Source organism: Cyanistes caeruleus, chromosome 1 (genome assembly GCF_971803275.1).
Source record: "Cyanistes caeruleus chromosome 1, bCyaCae1.hap1.1, whole genome shotgun sequence".
Classification (NCBI taxonomy): domain Eukaryota; kingdom Metazoa; phylum Chordata; class Aves; order Passeriformes; family Paridae; genus Cyanistes; species Cyanistes caeruleus.
Genome location: NC_141701.1, coordinates 68,280,960 through 68,294,860, shown reverse-complemented (window position 1 = coordinate 68,294,860; position 13,901 = coordinate 68,280,960). Strand labels below are relative to the sequence as shown.

Genomic DNA, 13,901 nt, shown 5'->3' with positions numbered 1-13,901 from the left:
TTTAGGTTACTGTACAAATGCCATCAGTAATGGGATGAAAGTAGTAATAAAATTCAAAAATCATGATTATGACTGATATCATGGGCAGATAGCTTATGGTCATTCAAGAGCTAACTTTTTCTCAAAGAATCAGATATCGCAGAAGTCTCATGCACTTTTTAATGGTGTTTCTTGATGAGCCTTAGGGCTATTTTTAACAAAAAAAATGATTCCTCCTATGTTTTCTGCATATGAGATGGTAGGCATAGTCTAAGGTAGTGATTTATTTTTTTTTTCATGGTATTTTTATTGAAATGAGGCTTTAGGATGAGCCTGCTCTGCCTTGTAAAAACTCTCTTTTGCTTTTTCTCCTTTCCAGTCACTCTCCCCTGACACTGGAGCCCAGTCATTCTGGGAGATTGTGTCTAGATAGATTGTGTCCAAATAGATTGGGATAATGTGAATCTGCTCCTTCAACATCATAAAGCACTAAGGACCTCACAATCACCAGTAGTGAGAAAAGTCTGCATGAGTAAGAAACAATTGAAAACTCTAAGTCTGGAATTGATTTACTTTTTATTTTTTACAATCAACTTATCAGTTACTAAACTTTACTTTGAGTGGGTAGATGGTCTAAGCATTGCCTCTGTCAGTCTCAAGAACTGTCCTGAACCATTGTAAATGAAGCACTGATCATCTGGGACCTGCTTTAACATCAGGCTCAGTGACAGTCCACATTATCAAAGAGAATGCTCACCCATAAAGTCTAAAACTGCTGCCTTAATGTATCAAGCAATCTCTTGTATGTGTGTTATCTGTCAGACTTTCAGCTTCTCCAGGAGCTGGGTCAAAGTTTGCATTTGAACACATGTACTGGTAAGCCTGTGAATTAACTAGGAGAACAGACCTTGCCAGATCTCTTTAATTGTAAGTCTTGTCTGTTTTACAGTTCTTTTCATCTCTTTTGTTACTGTCTTCTTATATAGCTCACTATTAGTATCTAAAGATGCTAGGTGACATTTAGGAGAGAGGCTTTTCTATAAATGATCAGGCTTTGCTGCAGTGTTGGGCACCAGCCCAATTCCAGAGTTTAAAGTGTTATGTAAATTCATTGCATGAACATCTATCAGAGAAATGCTATTTTCAAAGGCATAAGAGAATAGATGCTCTTTGTCTTTGAGAATGCATGTGTAAGACATGCGTCACTAGCCACATTAAATGCTAACTGCAGCTTCAAACTTATAATGTAAGAATATCCTTTGGCCATATATTATTCCACAAAATTTTATATGCAAAAAGTTAGAACTTAAGTGCAAGATAATGTTTGCTCTCCGCTTGGCTGTTTGATTGCTGAGAGTACCGAGAATTAAGTCACAGACAAGTGTCACAGTGTGAGTATTCAGCAATGGCTGATTGCTCCAAGTACAGGTGGCACAGTGCATTCTAATGTGTGTTAGATGGATGTGGGTGTTACGTGGGTAAATGACGAGGTCACTGAGATCCTGGAGGTCTGACACTCAGTCCAACAGACACATTTGCAGTCTGGATGCTGTCCACAAACTACATTTAAAACAACAACCAGGTAGTATATTTTTTGCAGTAAAATTTGTTAACGTGACTAGTAGAGGTGTCAAGGTCTATAGGGATATTATCTGTCATTTTTACTGCCTTACCTGCTAGAAGCTTGTGCCAGAGAAACCATCAAGATGTAGTGGCTGTAGTGTGCACCATCTTCTCATTATTGTAGTACTCTGAACCACTGAGAGCATGTATTTTCCTTCTGCTCTGACACAGGTCACTGCTGTGAAAACATAATTTGAATTTCTAATAGATTTTATGCTATGCACGCTGTGAGAAATGAGAGAAATACCTTGAAACAGCAATGTTCAGGGTATCTGCTGATGACTTGGATGCACTGGTTATCCTCATACCATTCATTCCACATCAACTCTATTTATCACCTACTAGTTGAATATAATATTAAGGTTCTACAGAAACTGTATTCTCTCATCTGTTGCAGTGGGACATGAGTGTTCAATGAGGTGAAGAAAAAATAATAGAATAAAAATTTACTTATTTGAATCCCACTGGAATAAATTTTGAGAACTGAGACATGAATCTTAATTGCTATTTCTCTAGCCTTGATTGTTCTGGAAGCTAGAAGGCCATAAATAATCTTAAAGATTCACAGTAAAACAATTGATATTCTTTGTGCTTTTAACAGGGTTACTTACTGCTGATTAATTTTGTCTACTTGTGAGGTTGACTGAAATAGTTTGAATTTTTAAAAAATAGGTTATTCTAATTCATAGAATTCCTTCCTTCCTTCCTTCCTTCCTTCCTTCCTTCCTTCCTTCCTTCCTTCCTTCCTTCCTTCCTTCCTTCCTTCCTTCCTTCCTTCCTTCCTTCCTTCCTTCCTTCCTTCCTTCCTTCCTTCCTTCCTTCCGCACTTCCGCACTTCCGCACTTCCGCACTTCCGCACTTCCGCACTTCCGCACTTCCGCACTTCCGCACTTCCGCACTTCCGCACTTCCTTCCGCACTTCCTTCCTTCCTTCCGCACTTCCTTCCTTCCGCACTTCCGCACTTCCTTCCGCATTTCCTCCCGCACTTCCTCCCCTCCCCTCCCCTCCCCTCCCCTCCCCTCCCCTCCCCTCCCCTCCCCTCCCCTCCCCTCCCCTCCCCTCCCCTCCCCTCCCCTCCCCTCCCCTCCCCTCCCCTCCCCTCCCCTCCCCTCCCCTCCCCTCCCCCACTGTTAAACTCAATCTAAAGTAACTTCACCAAAGAAATGCTCTACAAGCAGCTTTCTTCTCCAAAATTTTCCACAGGTATGTTAAGATTGTAGTCATCTGTAGAAGATGATAGCTTCTGTGTTATATTCCTTTTCCTATGATTGGAAACTGGCACAGTCCTTGGATTGCAGAGCATTTGGTAAGTGGAATCCTGTCACAAGGAATGTTCTGACTGGCAGCAGATATTTAAAGTCCAGTGTGAGCTGAAAAAGTTCAATTTTCTTGTATTCTTGAGCACAACACAAGAAAATTAAATTCTTTCTCCTCTGCATTTCATAAGTCTTGCATACCATCTTGCTTTATAAAAGAATACACCTGTATAAAGTAATTTGTTGTTTTTACTGCTCTAGAGCTGTTTTTGTGGAACTTGGTTTCTAAAGCATCCTTTCCACTTTAAAAATGCTTATATAGCACTACTTTAAAGGAACTAGTTGAAATAGCGTGATGCAGCTAAAAGAATTAAATGTTTCCATCCCATTCAGGATATTCTCTACAGGTTTTGTTTTACATATTTTCTTAACCTCTGACTGGAATAAAACAATAGATATTTAATTACAGGGGAACTGTTCTTGTAATTTGCCACAGGTTTACTGCTGCAGACTTGCACCACAATAAAAAGTGTGCTTTGCACTGAGGCATGAATGTAGTCATGTACAGAGCAAAAAGGAAGTGGAACATGGATGTTAAACCTTATACCCCATTCTACAAATGATGGTGTTGTTATTTCTTGAAAAATGGTACAGTTTAGGTGCTGTAAGGAGGGAATATGCATTACATTTTATTTAGACAATGATGCACAAATGCCATCAATTTCAGGTGTAAAAATTGCATGAGATTTCTAACTATAAACCCATGAGCCTGACTGCAATTCTTGAACAGGAAGACTTTTTGTTCCAGTCTTCTATGTACCTGCAAAATTGTAGATGCAAGTCTTGCTTTTGAGCAATCCAGCAGCTAAATGAGCAAAACATGCCATTAGTCAGCTACACATTCATCTGTCTGTGGAAATTGCACATGACTTCTATTTATCACTGTCTCAGGTGACAATAGCATTTCTAACCCATAGTTCACCACATGCTTTCTGATAGAAAAGCTCCTGTTTTCCTTCTCTTGCAAGTGTTTTAGATTGATGTCATGTCTGCTGAAGAAGATACTCTCTATGACTTCGAGATGATGGCTACTAAAGCTGTAAAGACCATAGGGCTCTCAAGTACAGACATATTTTTGCAGGAAACTCATTAATTAAGTTCATTAATTAGGAATAATTATTTTTACCCTGGATGAACAACCATTTCCTGACTAGTTTCCATGGATGTGATCATTTAAGTTACATCTTCGCACTACTGCAACAGTTTTCACAAGATCTTTTTCTTGTTTAGGCTGCTAGCCTCAAAGTTTACTCTGGGCTTTAACAACTAAGCTGAGTTTCCACCTGACAGCATCATTAACAAAGACTTTCTGGGCACTTTGTGTCGTGACCTACAACTGTGCAATTTCCCTTCCAATCATATGGCATTGCAACTTTGATTTGGAGACTGTGAGCTTTCATAAGTATAGTTGGAGACCAGATTTGCCCTCCAAGCTTATTCTTATTGATGATGATGATGATGATGATGATGCTGGAAACATTGAAAAAAAATATAGTCAGTTTGGCATTTGGCATTGGCAAAAAAAATAATGCCAGTCATGGCATTTTTCAAATAGTCATCCAGGAAGCAAATTGAGGCACAGTGACTAAAAAAACCCACTCTAGTACCATCATAAAAAAGAGCCATTCCATTTTTTCAGTGAAGGACCTTGCTCTAAAAATTCTGCCTGCAAGTCCAGCAGGTGATCCCTACTTTACGAACAAGCCGTCACTGTGCTCTCACCTTGTGCTTTCCATCTCTGTGATAACAGACAAGGGGGGAAAAAGCCTTAGGCATCTCATTAATAGCTAACCAGCCAAAACTGGGTGGAATAATGATCACTTGTTTGCAGGCAAGGAAAATTCTCTGCTAAGTAGACATCAAAGGTAATGCTGACCAAGATGGAAGTCAAAGAGAGATGCCCCTGCATCTGTGGCTCTGCCCTTTGGTGTGCCTATATAAATTTTGACTCTGAAGCTTTCCCATTTCTGATAAAATATATCTCTTGAGTTCCTGATATACCTTCCTTGAAAGGTTAAGATCAATCCTGCCAGGCAGTTCAGGCAACATCTGAGGGATGTTCTTCAAAAATCTACCTCCAGTAACAATCCCCCATGACATTAGAGCTTTCTTACAAATCCAAGGATTTCTGAAGTGGTCTTGATATTCATCTGCTGCTGCTCTGCTTCCTGAACTCTGGCTTCTCCTCATTACACAGGAAGGGAGACAAGTACATGGAAAGGGAATTCCAGTAGAAGGGGTAGGCTACTTGAATTTTCTGAGCAGTGAATTTGCCAAATGTGGAACTGTAAATGGCATCACATTAAAAAATGGATTCAAAATAGTGGGTCTTAAAATTAGAGAAGTGCCAAGTTAATTAAAAAAAAAAAACCAAAAAAATCCCAAACAACTCATTTAACTTTTTCTAGATAAGAAAAAAAAAATTAAAATATGATAAACCCATTTTTCCTTTACACAGGCTTTGATTTTATATGGAACAATATATGTTGGTACTGTATGGTGATGATTTTTAATGCTGAGAAAAACTAATATTTTTGCACCTCTTCTCTAGGGATAAGGAATAGGATCCATTTAGAGGGTCCAATTAAGAAGGAAGTATTGTGTTGATGCATAAAAATACAAGTACAAAGAAAGGAAAAGCAAAGACATACAAGAGTGATGTGACCGGAGCCCTAAATGTGGTCACTACTGGTTGCCATTCATGACTAACAGCCAAGGTTACCTCAGCAGCTATTAGGATCTTCTGATGAATATAGATGACAATGAAGTAATGTTGTTTACTGAGACTCTGAACGGTTTCAAGGATAAAATACAAAGTGCAGCTGATGAAGCCAACTGACAGGGACACCACAATTTCCTTGTCTTTAATTTTTTCCTTATGTGTCGTGATCTGCAAAGTAATATTGATGCTACAGTAGTTCTTAAAATAGATGCCATTATGTTCATTAGACGCTTCACATCTGGATATCACAACCAGTGTCTGTTGTAAGTAGCAGGGGGGAGGGAAGTAATTTTAATCTTTTCTGGGTTTTCTTGATTAGATATCTTAAACTTCATAAGCATTTATTTAATTCCTATTAGCATTTAACAGTCAAATGCCCTCAATGGAGAAAAATTATCCTAGAGGCAGCATAGAAATTGATGGTTGTTCTGTGATAGATCTTCTCTCTGACAAGGACTTAAATATCAAAATTCTAATTTATTTATTATGCAGAAAGATGACATTTTATCCCTCCAACCATTTGACAGGAAGACACTATAATTATGCTTTTTCCCTGGTTTCCCATTTTCCCCTCTGTATCTTTTTTGAGAGATTATAAGAGTTCAGACTCCCAAACAGGTTTGCCCTTACAGCAACATTTTTGTAGTAATCAATGCATGTGCTGTGACTGGTTCTTTCTAGATCATTTCTTCTAGCTGATTTTTTTTTTTGCTTTCACACACTGTTACGGGGATGACAGATGGCAATGTGTTTGTTAGGAAAAGTGGAGGTGACTTTAATGCACTCTCTGTACATCTCTATGCTTGCTCTATTATTAAGCTCTGATTTGTTCTGAGAGAGAGCACAAAAGGCAGTCACTGTATCAGAACACTATCTTGCAAAATAGGAGTAGTGGAAATACTGCATGTAGTTGTGGTTTGTTTGAGTAATTTTCTCTGGAAAGATTATTATTACATATTGCAGTCAGAAGCTGAGGACAAGGAAACACAACCAGCTTGTGGCAGCTACATCATGTATGCAGCTATTCATTTATGCTGTAAGAGATTTTTGATAATATTGTTAGTGGTTTATAATGTGAGCAGTGTGTCACATGCTCTGAAAAAGCTGTGCAGCCTTAACAGTCCCTAAAGACAGCTAACTGCAAACCACTTCTAATATTTTGACATTAACTTGAAATGCCAGTCTTACACATCAGCTTGGTCACTGGAGCTGTCATGCATGACTTACTAGCATTTCTGAAAACAAAACTAGAAACCAAGTAAGAATTTGGAAGAAGACTGGCAAGAAATGGCTGGACTTTAAAAACATGAATTTTGTAGGGACATGGGTAAGCATCACGAAGGTGGAACACAAATGCTTGGACACTGGAGAAGTGTCCAAGCTGTCTCTCAGTCCTTCTACACAGTCTGCAATGAGCACTGAGGGTCCTGGCAGGGCATTCAAATGTTTTTTACAGAGCAGGGTTAGGTCTTTGCTGTCATAGAGAAGAGGGGGTTTGCAGGCTTCCCTACTTTCTCATTGTATTCCTGCGGCAGCAGTGGGGAAAAAGGGGCCCCTTCTGCAGACCCCTTAATTTGGTGCCAGTCACCCCCTTGTTCTACAGCCCCTGCACTGCCTCTGCTAATGGCTTTCACCCAGTCACAAAGATAGTCCAAGAAAGTGCTTGCTTGCTTGGTTGAACAGTGTACAGGCAGGGTAGTCCAGAGTGTGGCAGTCAGGTCCTTTTCCTAATGTGCCTTGGCTTTTGGGTTAAATTTGCCTGGGAGGTAAACCTGGTCATTTTGAACCATACAGGCAGCAGGGCCTCTCAGATGAACCAGAAAGCACTTGCAGGGTTCTCATGGCCTGGAATGGTTTCTCACACTTTTTAAGTCAGGGAATTGCATTTTAGTGGTCTCTCAGGATTCTCCAGTGACCTTCATAACTTGTGCTTCCCAGGCCAGTAGTGAACCGCCTATTCTGTGTCAGTTTTGATCTAGAATGAGTTTCTTTTCTTTTATAAGGAAAATGATATTTTTGAAGATAACAAGTGGAGAAGCTTAAGTAAAAGGTCTGTTTATAGAGGAAGATGAAGATGGTAGAGAAGAAAAAAATATATTGTTCTTAAAGACTCAGCATTATTGAGAAATAAGATTTTCTTGGAAAATTGTTCTCCAAGTGTGTTTGGAAGTGGAGCCCAGCAATGATTTGTATTAAAGAGTAATTTATATTTTGTTGCATTTGCAAGCCAGATAGCCAAACCAATGGAGGCCGCTACCCTGTGTGGCATGCACATGCATGTGACTGTATCACATGTGCCACTGAACACATCCCACTTTTGTGTGTCTCTGTCAGAGGCAGGTTTGCTGCAAGGCTTCTGCCATGCTTGAAAGCTTGTCATACTACAGATCAGTCAAACTAAGAATCAGCATTGCCTTAACCATGCTGCCAGAAGATAGGCAGAAAAAATTCTTGTTGGTTGAGTCAGCATAGAATTTTTATGCAGTGCAGAAACATGTGTTTTCCAGGCTTCAGCTAAGTATCCTTTGTGATTCTACTTTTTTCAAAATGCAGTTGCCTGCAGCATGCGTGTATTACTGCCATGAAGACCTTGAAAACAACACCTGTGGTTCCTCACTTATCAAGTTGGTTTTGTTTTTTGTTTTTTTTTTGTAAGAAACAATGTCTGTGATAGGAGTTTTATTTATTTTTGCATCTGAAGTGAGCTCAGTAGTACATGCTGTTATCGCAGTGTTAATGAGAAAATTCTGTAACAAAGAACACACTATATTACATCTAATAAAATGAGTTAACTTAAAAGTTTCTGTTTTGGGGCTATGCCTAACTCTCATATAAGAATGGTGGTGCCCTGGCACTCATGTTTTGTACTGGCTATCATTTTAGGAAAACCTGTAGGCAGTAAGCTATCTGGGTCAGAAAACCATTTTGTCTGTTGGGCAGCGTGACTCAAATTCATTTCTGACTCTAAGCATCTGGAAAAATAATCTGTTTTCTTGAGGACCTTTTCACTCTGGTGTGAGGACCTGAGGCACCTCAGTTTAATTGCCCAAGGTTAGAGAAATTTGTCTCTTTTCATGGTTGTTTAAAAATAAAAATAATTCCATTCCTTCCCCAGAAAAAATATAGCTCCTCTGTTAGTGTTACGCACACACAGATTTTCATGACCTATCATTTGCAGCCTTATCCCTTTGCTGCTCAAATATGCCTTGAATATTTGGCACTCAGATGACTGTAATTTCTTCTGCAATCTCTTTCCAATTCCCTTGAACCACACACAATGTGTACAATTATCAGAATACCTTTTCCCTCTGCAGAAGTCTTGTACTTGTAGTCACTTGTATTTTTTAGTCTACAAAGAAACTAAACTAAACTAGTAAACACCTCTGCAGTGCAATGTTAAGTTTGCTTAGCAGCTTAGAAGAAGAAATAGAAATAGCAAATTTTAGCAGAAAGTGTAATGAAGTGTGTACATACATGTATATACAGAAATTGTTAAAATAATTTTAATGTTATATTCCTCTTTTTTTTTTCTTAGTTTGGTACTGTGAGGCAATATGCTGGATTTGGGTGGCAAGGCTTTGGTAGTGGGGGAGATGCAGGGTTGGCTTCTGTGAGAAGCTTCCAGAAACTCCCCCCATGTCTGGCAGAGCCAATACCAGACAGGTGCAGCTGGAAAGAAGCATGAGAATACATGAGAACAGCCCTGCAGACACCAAGGTCAGTGAAGGAGGTGATCCAGGTGCCAGAGCAGAAATTCCCCTGCAGACCTGGGAGGACTCCACACCAGAGAAGTTGGTTGCCCAAAGGAGGCTATGATTCCCTAGAGAGTCCACACTGGAACAGGTTCCTGTCAGGACCAGTGGCCCCATGGAGGGAGCACACACTAAAGCAAGTTTGCTGCCAGGACCTTTGACCACATCGGGGATCTGCCTCTGCAGCAGTTTGTTTCTGAAGGATTGCACCCCATGGAAGAGACCCAGGCTGGAGCAGTTCACAAAGAACTGCAGCCCGTGGGGAGGACTCCTGGGGGAGAAGTTTGTGGAGGAATGTTTCCTACAGAAGGGACCCCAAGCTGAAGCTGGGGAAAAGTATATGGTGTCCTCCCCTGAGAAGAAAGGAGTGGCAGAGGCAAGGGGTCATGAACAGACCACAGCCCCCATTCCCCATCTCTGTCAGCTGCTATAGGGGAGGAGGGAGAGAAAACAAAAATTCAGGATGGGCAGGGAAAGGATTAAGAGCAGCTTTTAGGAGGAAGAGTCGAAGGTATTGGTTAATGAGTTCATCAAGACTCAGCAACGTGTGTGTGTAGCCCAGAAAGCGAGTTGTATCCTGGGCTGCATCCAAAGCAGGGCGAAGGAGGTGATTCTGCCCCTTCTCTGCTCTACTGAGACCCACCTGGAACACTGCAACCAGCTCTGGGATCCCCTGCAATAAGGACATGGACCCCTTGAAGAAAGTCCAAAAAATTAACTGCATCTCAGCCAGACCCAATCCTGGAGAAATACAAAGTTCACATTTCAGTGAAAACATACATTTTCATAAGTTCAAATGTGATGACACATGTATGTTATGCTAATTTTAATTTCCATTGAAGAAATATTATTTTTTTGGTTTTTTTCTTCTCTTTACATTCCATTTTTTCCTGAATATTACTGTTTGGATCAATTATACCATAGATAAGGTTTTCATACCAAACTATACTACAAACGAAAGTTGATAAAATTATCTTGGACTTAAAAACACACTTTCCCTTAGGAAATAATAAGTAGGTGATAAAATCCTTATGAAAATAGTGGAAAAGTGCAGAATGTGCTTTCATTGAAGTAGACAAAAAAATGAAGGAGAAAGTTGATTTTTTTTAAGTTGTTGCTAATTTTGAAGTTGTTCCTCATAATTGTGGTCCACATGGCAAGTTGTTTATTTTTTTGGTTTCTTGTTTTAACTGTAATTTTCAGTAGTAAGGATTCTCTGTCACAGTCTATTTCTCATGTAAAAATAGAAGAATTGTTTTCGCTTTTGCAGTGTTTGTACTAAATAAATATAGCCAGTTGAAGAGCTCTGTCTGCCTGGAGAGATTTCATTAGTGTTGTGATATTGTCAGAGGAATGCCAGCATAAAATCTCCAAGAAGTCTTGGAAGATGGATTACCTCAAAATTTGCTATTTGTGTTTTGAATTTTTATCAGAGTATACTCCAGCTTTAATTTAATAATATGACATTTCTGGAATTAGATTGGAGCACCATAGATTCCAGATTTGACAGGTTTCAATTTTTGTGTTTTGTTTGGTTTAAAAAAAAAATATCTAGAAACAAAAGAACTGAATCTTTGACAGGAAAATGATACATAGATACACATGGAATTACTTTTAGCCCCCATTTCCCTCTAATTTTTTCTTTCCAGCTGAGATAACCCAACCAGTGCCCAGCATTTGTCTCCTTACAACTTGCTTTTCTGTTGATGGTGGGAGGAAGTGCACATATAGCTTTGATCTTCCATCCACAAGTGAAGAACTGACAAGAAGGAAGGCTGTACGTAAAGGACATTCAACTAAAATTTGGACCACGTGCCCACATAACCATTTTACAGAAAGATATAATTGCCAGAAAAGCAAGAAAAACAGTTTATATCATTCAAGTCAGGGACAGGATTTTTTGCTAGTATTCATGAGATATATTTTCATCCTGAATATAGTGCAAATTTCATATTTATATTTGAAACAGAAAGGCAAACCTGTAATTAAAATTAACTAATTATTTCCAAAACCCATTCCCTCCATTTCAGCTCACCATTGGATGGAAGTGTCATTTTGCTGTTTTCACATTCAACTGTAAACTTCTTATAAATTACATATTTTGGGAAGTAATTTTTACATTGTAACAGGAATTTTTCAAGCTTCTAACCCATTGCAAAAAACCTTAATGATAATGACTGCAAAATTCCATCAATAAATATATGTAAGACATTTTATTACTAAACAATTTTTTGTTCTTTTTCTCATAAATATCAGATGGTAGCTTTCATTTGAGAATGAAAGTTTCTATCTGAACACATGAGCTTCTGTCTGAGCTTCTCATTGTTTCTGGATACTGATATTAAGACGGAAGACTGCAGTATCCACAAGACCATAATCAGTGAGGTTGGAATCTACTACTTCCTTTCCATTGTACTTGTTCTTTGCACGTAGATGGGACATCTAATCTGCTGTGTCTGAAAAAAAAGTAAAAAAATAGAAAGAGATGAATTGATAATTTTTTGAACCTTGAGGTGAAAAATTGGTAAGATAATAACCTGTTGTCATAATAAAAGTGTTGTATTCATGATTAAGTTGAGTTTAATAATTAGAAAATCATCCTATGGAAAGCTCTATAGCAGTTGTCAGTAGGATCTCTTGGGGTGGCTTAGAGGACCTGTTATTGATCTCCAGGCATTATCTGTTTAATTCTATTAGAATTAAAGAAATTAAGGATGTGGCTTTAGAAATATTAATATTTCAGGTAAGATTGAAGGAAAATACTGTTATTATTACCTATGATATATTATTCCTGAATGTGATAAGCAACCGGTGTCTGATCAAATAATAACTAAAAGCACAAAAGATAGAATCTTTGGTCAAGTCTAAAACATATCAGGAAATGTTCAATAGTGGGAAAGAATAGAAAGTTTGTGTTGAATAGCTGCTTATTCATCCCTTTATCCTCAAAAAAGTTTGTTACAATGAGTTCTTGATTACAGTGGGAATATAGACTGAGTCAAAGAGAATATTTAGTGGAAGAAAATAATGTGCAGAAATGTGTCTCTTTGATGTGTCTTGACAATTCAAATTAGGAGGCATGCGAAGCTTTAGGGTAAGTGTATCCTGTCTAAACACACTAATCATCCGACTCACCACTATAAATTGCTCCAGACCTTGAAGGCTAATCATCTAAGTGCTTTTTTTTTTGTCAAGAGAGTAAAAAAGAAGTTTCAGAGGGCAGCTGATCCCATCATCTACTGTGAGTCTCAGGGACCTGATTTGAAAACCTTTCAAGAGCACTTGTAATTTCCCGCTACTTCTGCAGTGGTCATGGGTGGTCAGGTTGGATGAATTCTCTCCAGAAGCTTCCTCACTTGCTGGTGAAAACATGCTCTGGGTTTCAGATACACAAACTATGTATATTTAAATGGCACATCTTTGATTTGAGATTTTTATACTCTGCAATTAAAATCTTCTTCAAACTCGCTCTCCTGCCCCAACTTCAGAAAAAAAACATGTTAACGTTTTATCAAAGGACTATTTTTATTTCCTTTATACTCTTATAAAAAAACACACACACACAAACACGCACACACACACACACACACACACACAAACGCACACACACACACACACACAGACATGAACACAAAGCCCTAACAAAACAGAAGACAACCAACCAAAATCCTCAAACCCCACCAATCCCAAAACCAGTCAAGTAGAAAAGACCCCACCAAACCAACAACCCCCATCCCCACCCCCACAAAACCTCAATACAACGGTATGCTTCAAGTTTTGTTACATTTCAGTTGCAGTGTGACTTGGTTTTCCTTGTACTTAATTTATTAATACTTGTTAGAAGTGTTTACTAAATATTCTGATACCCATGGTGTCAATTTTCAGCCTTTTTCACTTTTTTTTTAAGATAAAAAGTACTATGAAGTTTTCAGAGGAAATTGAACATGTGTTTTCTTGTTAACTATTTTTGGCAGCAAACCATGTAGCATAGAGACAGAAGAGTTAGAAGCAAGACTTTAACTCCTTTGCTTGACAGTATTCCTGTTGTTTAGAGATTAATACCTTACTCAGGGAGATATTGAAAGCAGCAAAATCTGCTACCTGCCTTCTATATTCTAAATCAAATTGATGCTTTTAACAAGATTAAATCTGAATATGGAGCTTTGCTGATTCAGTTAAAGCTCTGAAAGAAAGGACTGTCACTAATTTGATCGACTTTAGACACACACAAACACACATCAAAAAAAAAACTTTAAGCATCCTCAGAATATATCATTGATGAAGAGCCTTGTTCTGTAACTACAGATATATAATCCCTGACAGGTTCAGAATGTGTCACTCCTCAGCAGACATAATATTAGCCAAACAGAAAAATAGTGCTCAGTGGAGAAGATGAGCTATCTTCTAGCATAGGAAGGGAAGTAGCCTTTTATTAAAAAATATACAGACTCCTCTGCTCACAAACATAGCACATCAGTTTTAGCACTGCCTTGCAACCTTTTCAGCTC

General features: G+C 38.6%; 1 long non-coding RNA gene across 1 annotated transcript; it reads left to right on the top strand.

The window, feature by feature from the left end:
* Positions 1-2,293: 2,293 nt before the first annotated feature.
* Positions 2,294-10,698, top strand: LOC147655565 (uncharacterized). The gene is made up of 2 exons (XR_015289115.1): positions 2,294-2,806; positions 9,177-10,698. It is a non-coding gene; the product is annotated as an uncharacterized LOC147655565 (long non-coding RNA).
* The last annotated feature ends 3,203 nt before the right edge of the window (positions 10,699-13,901 follow it).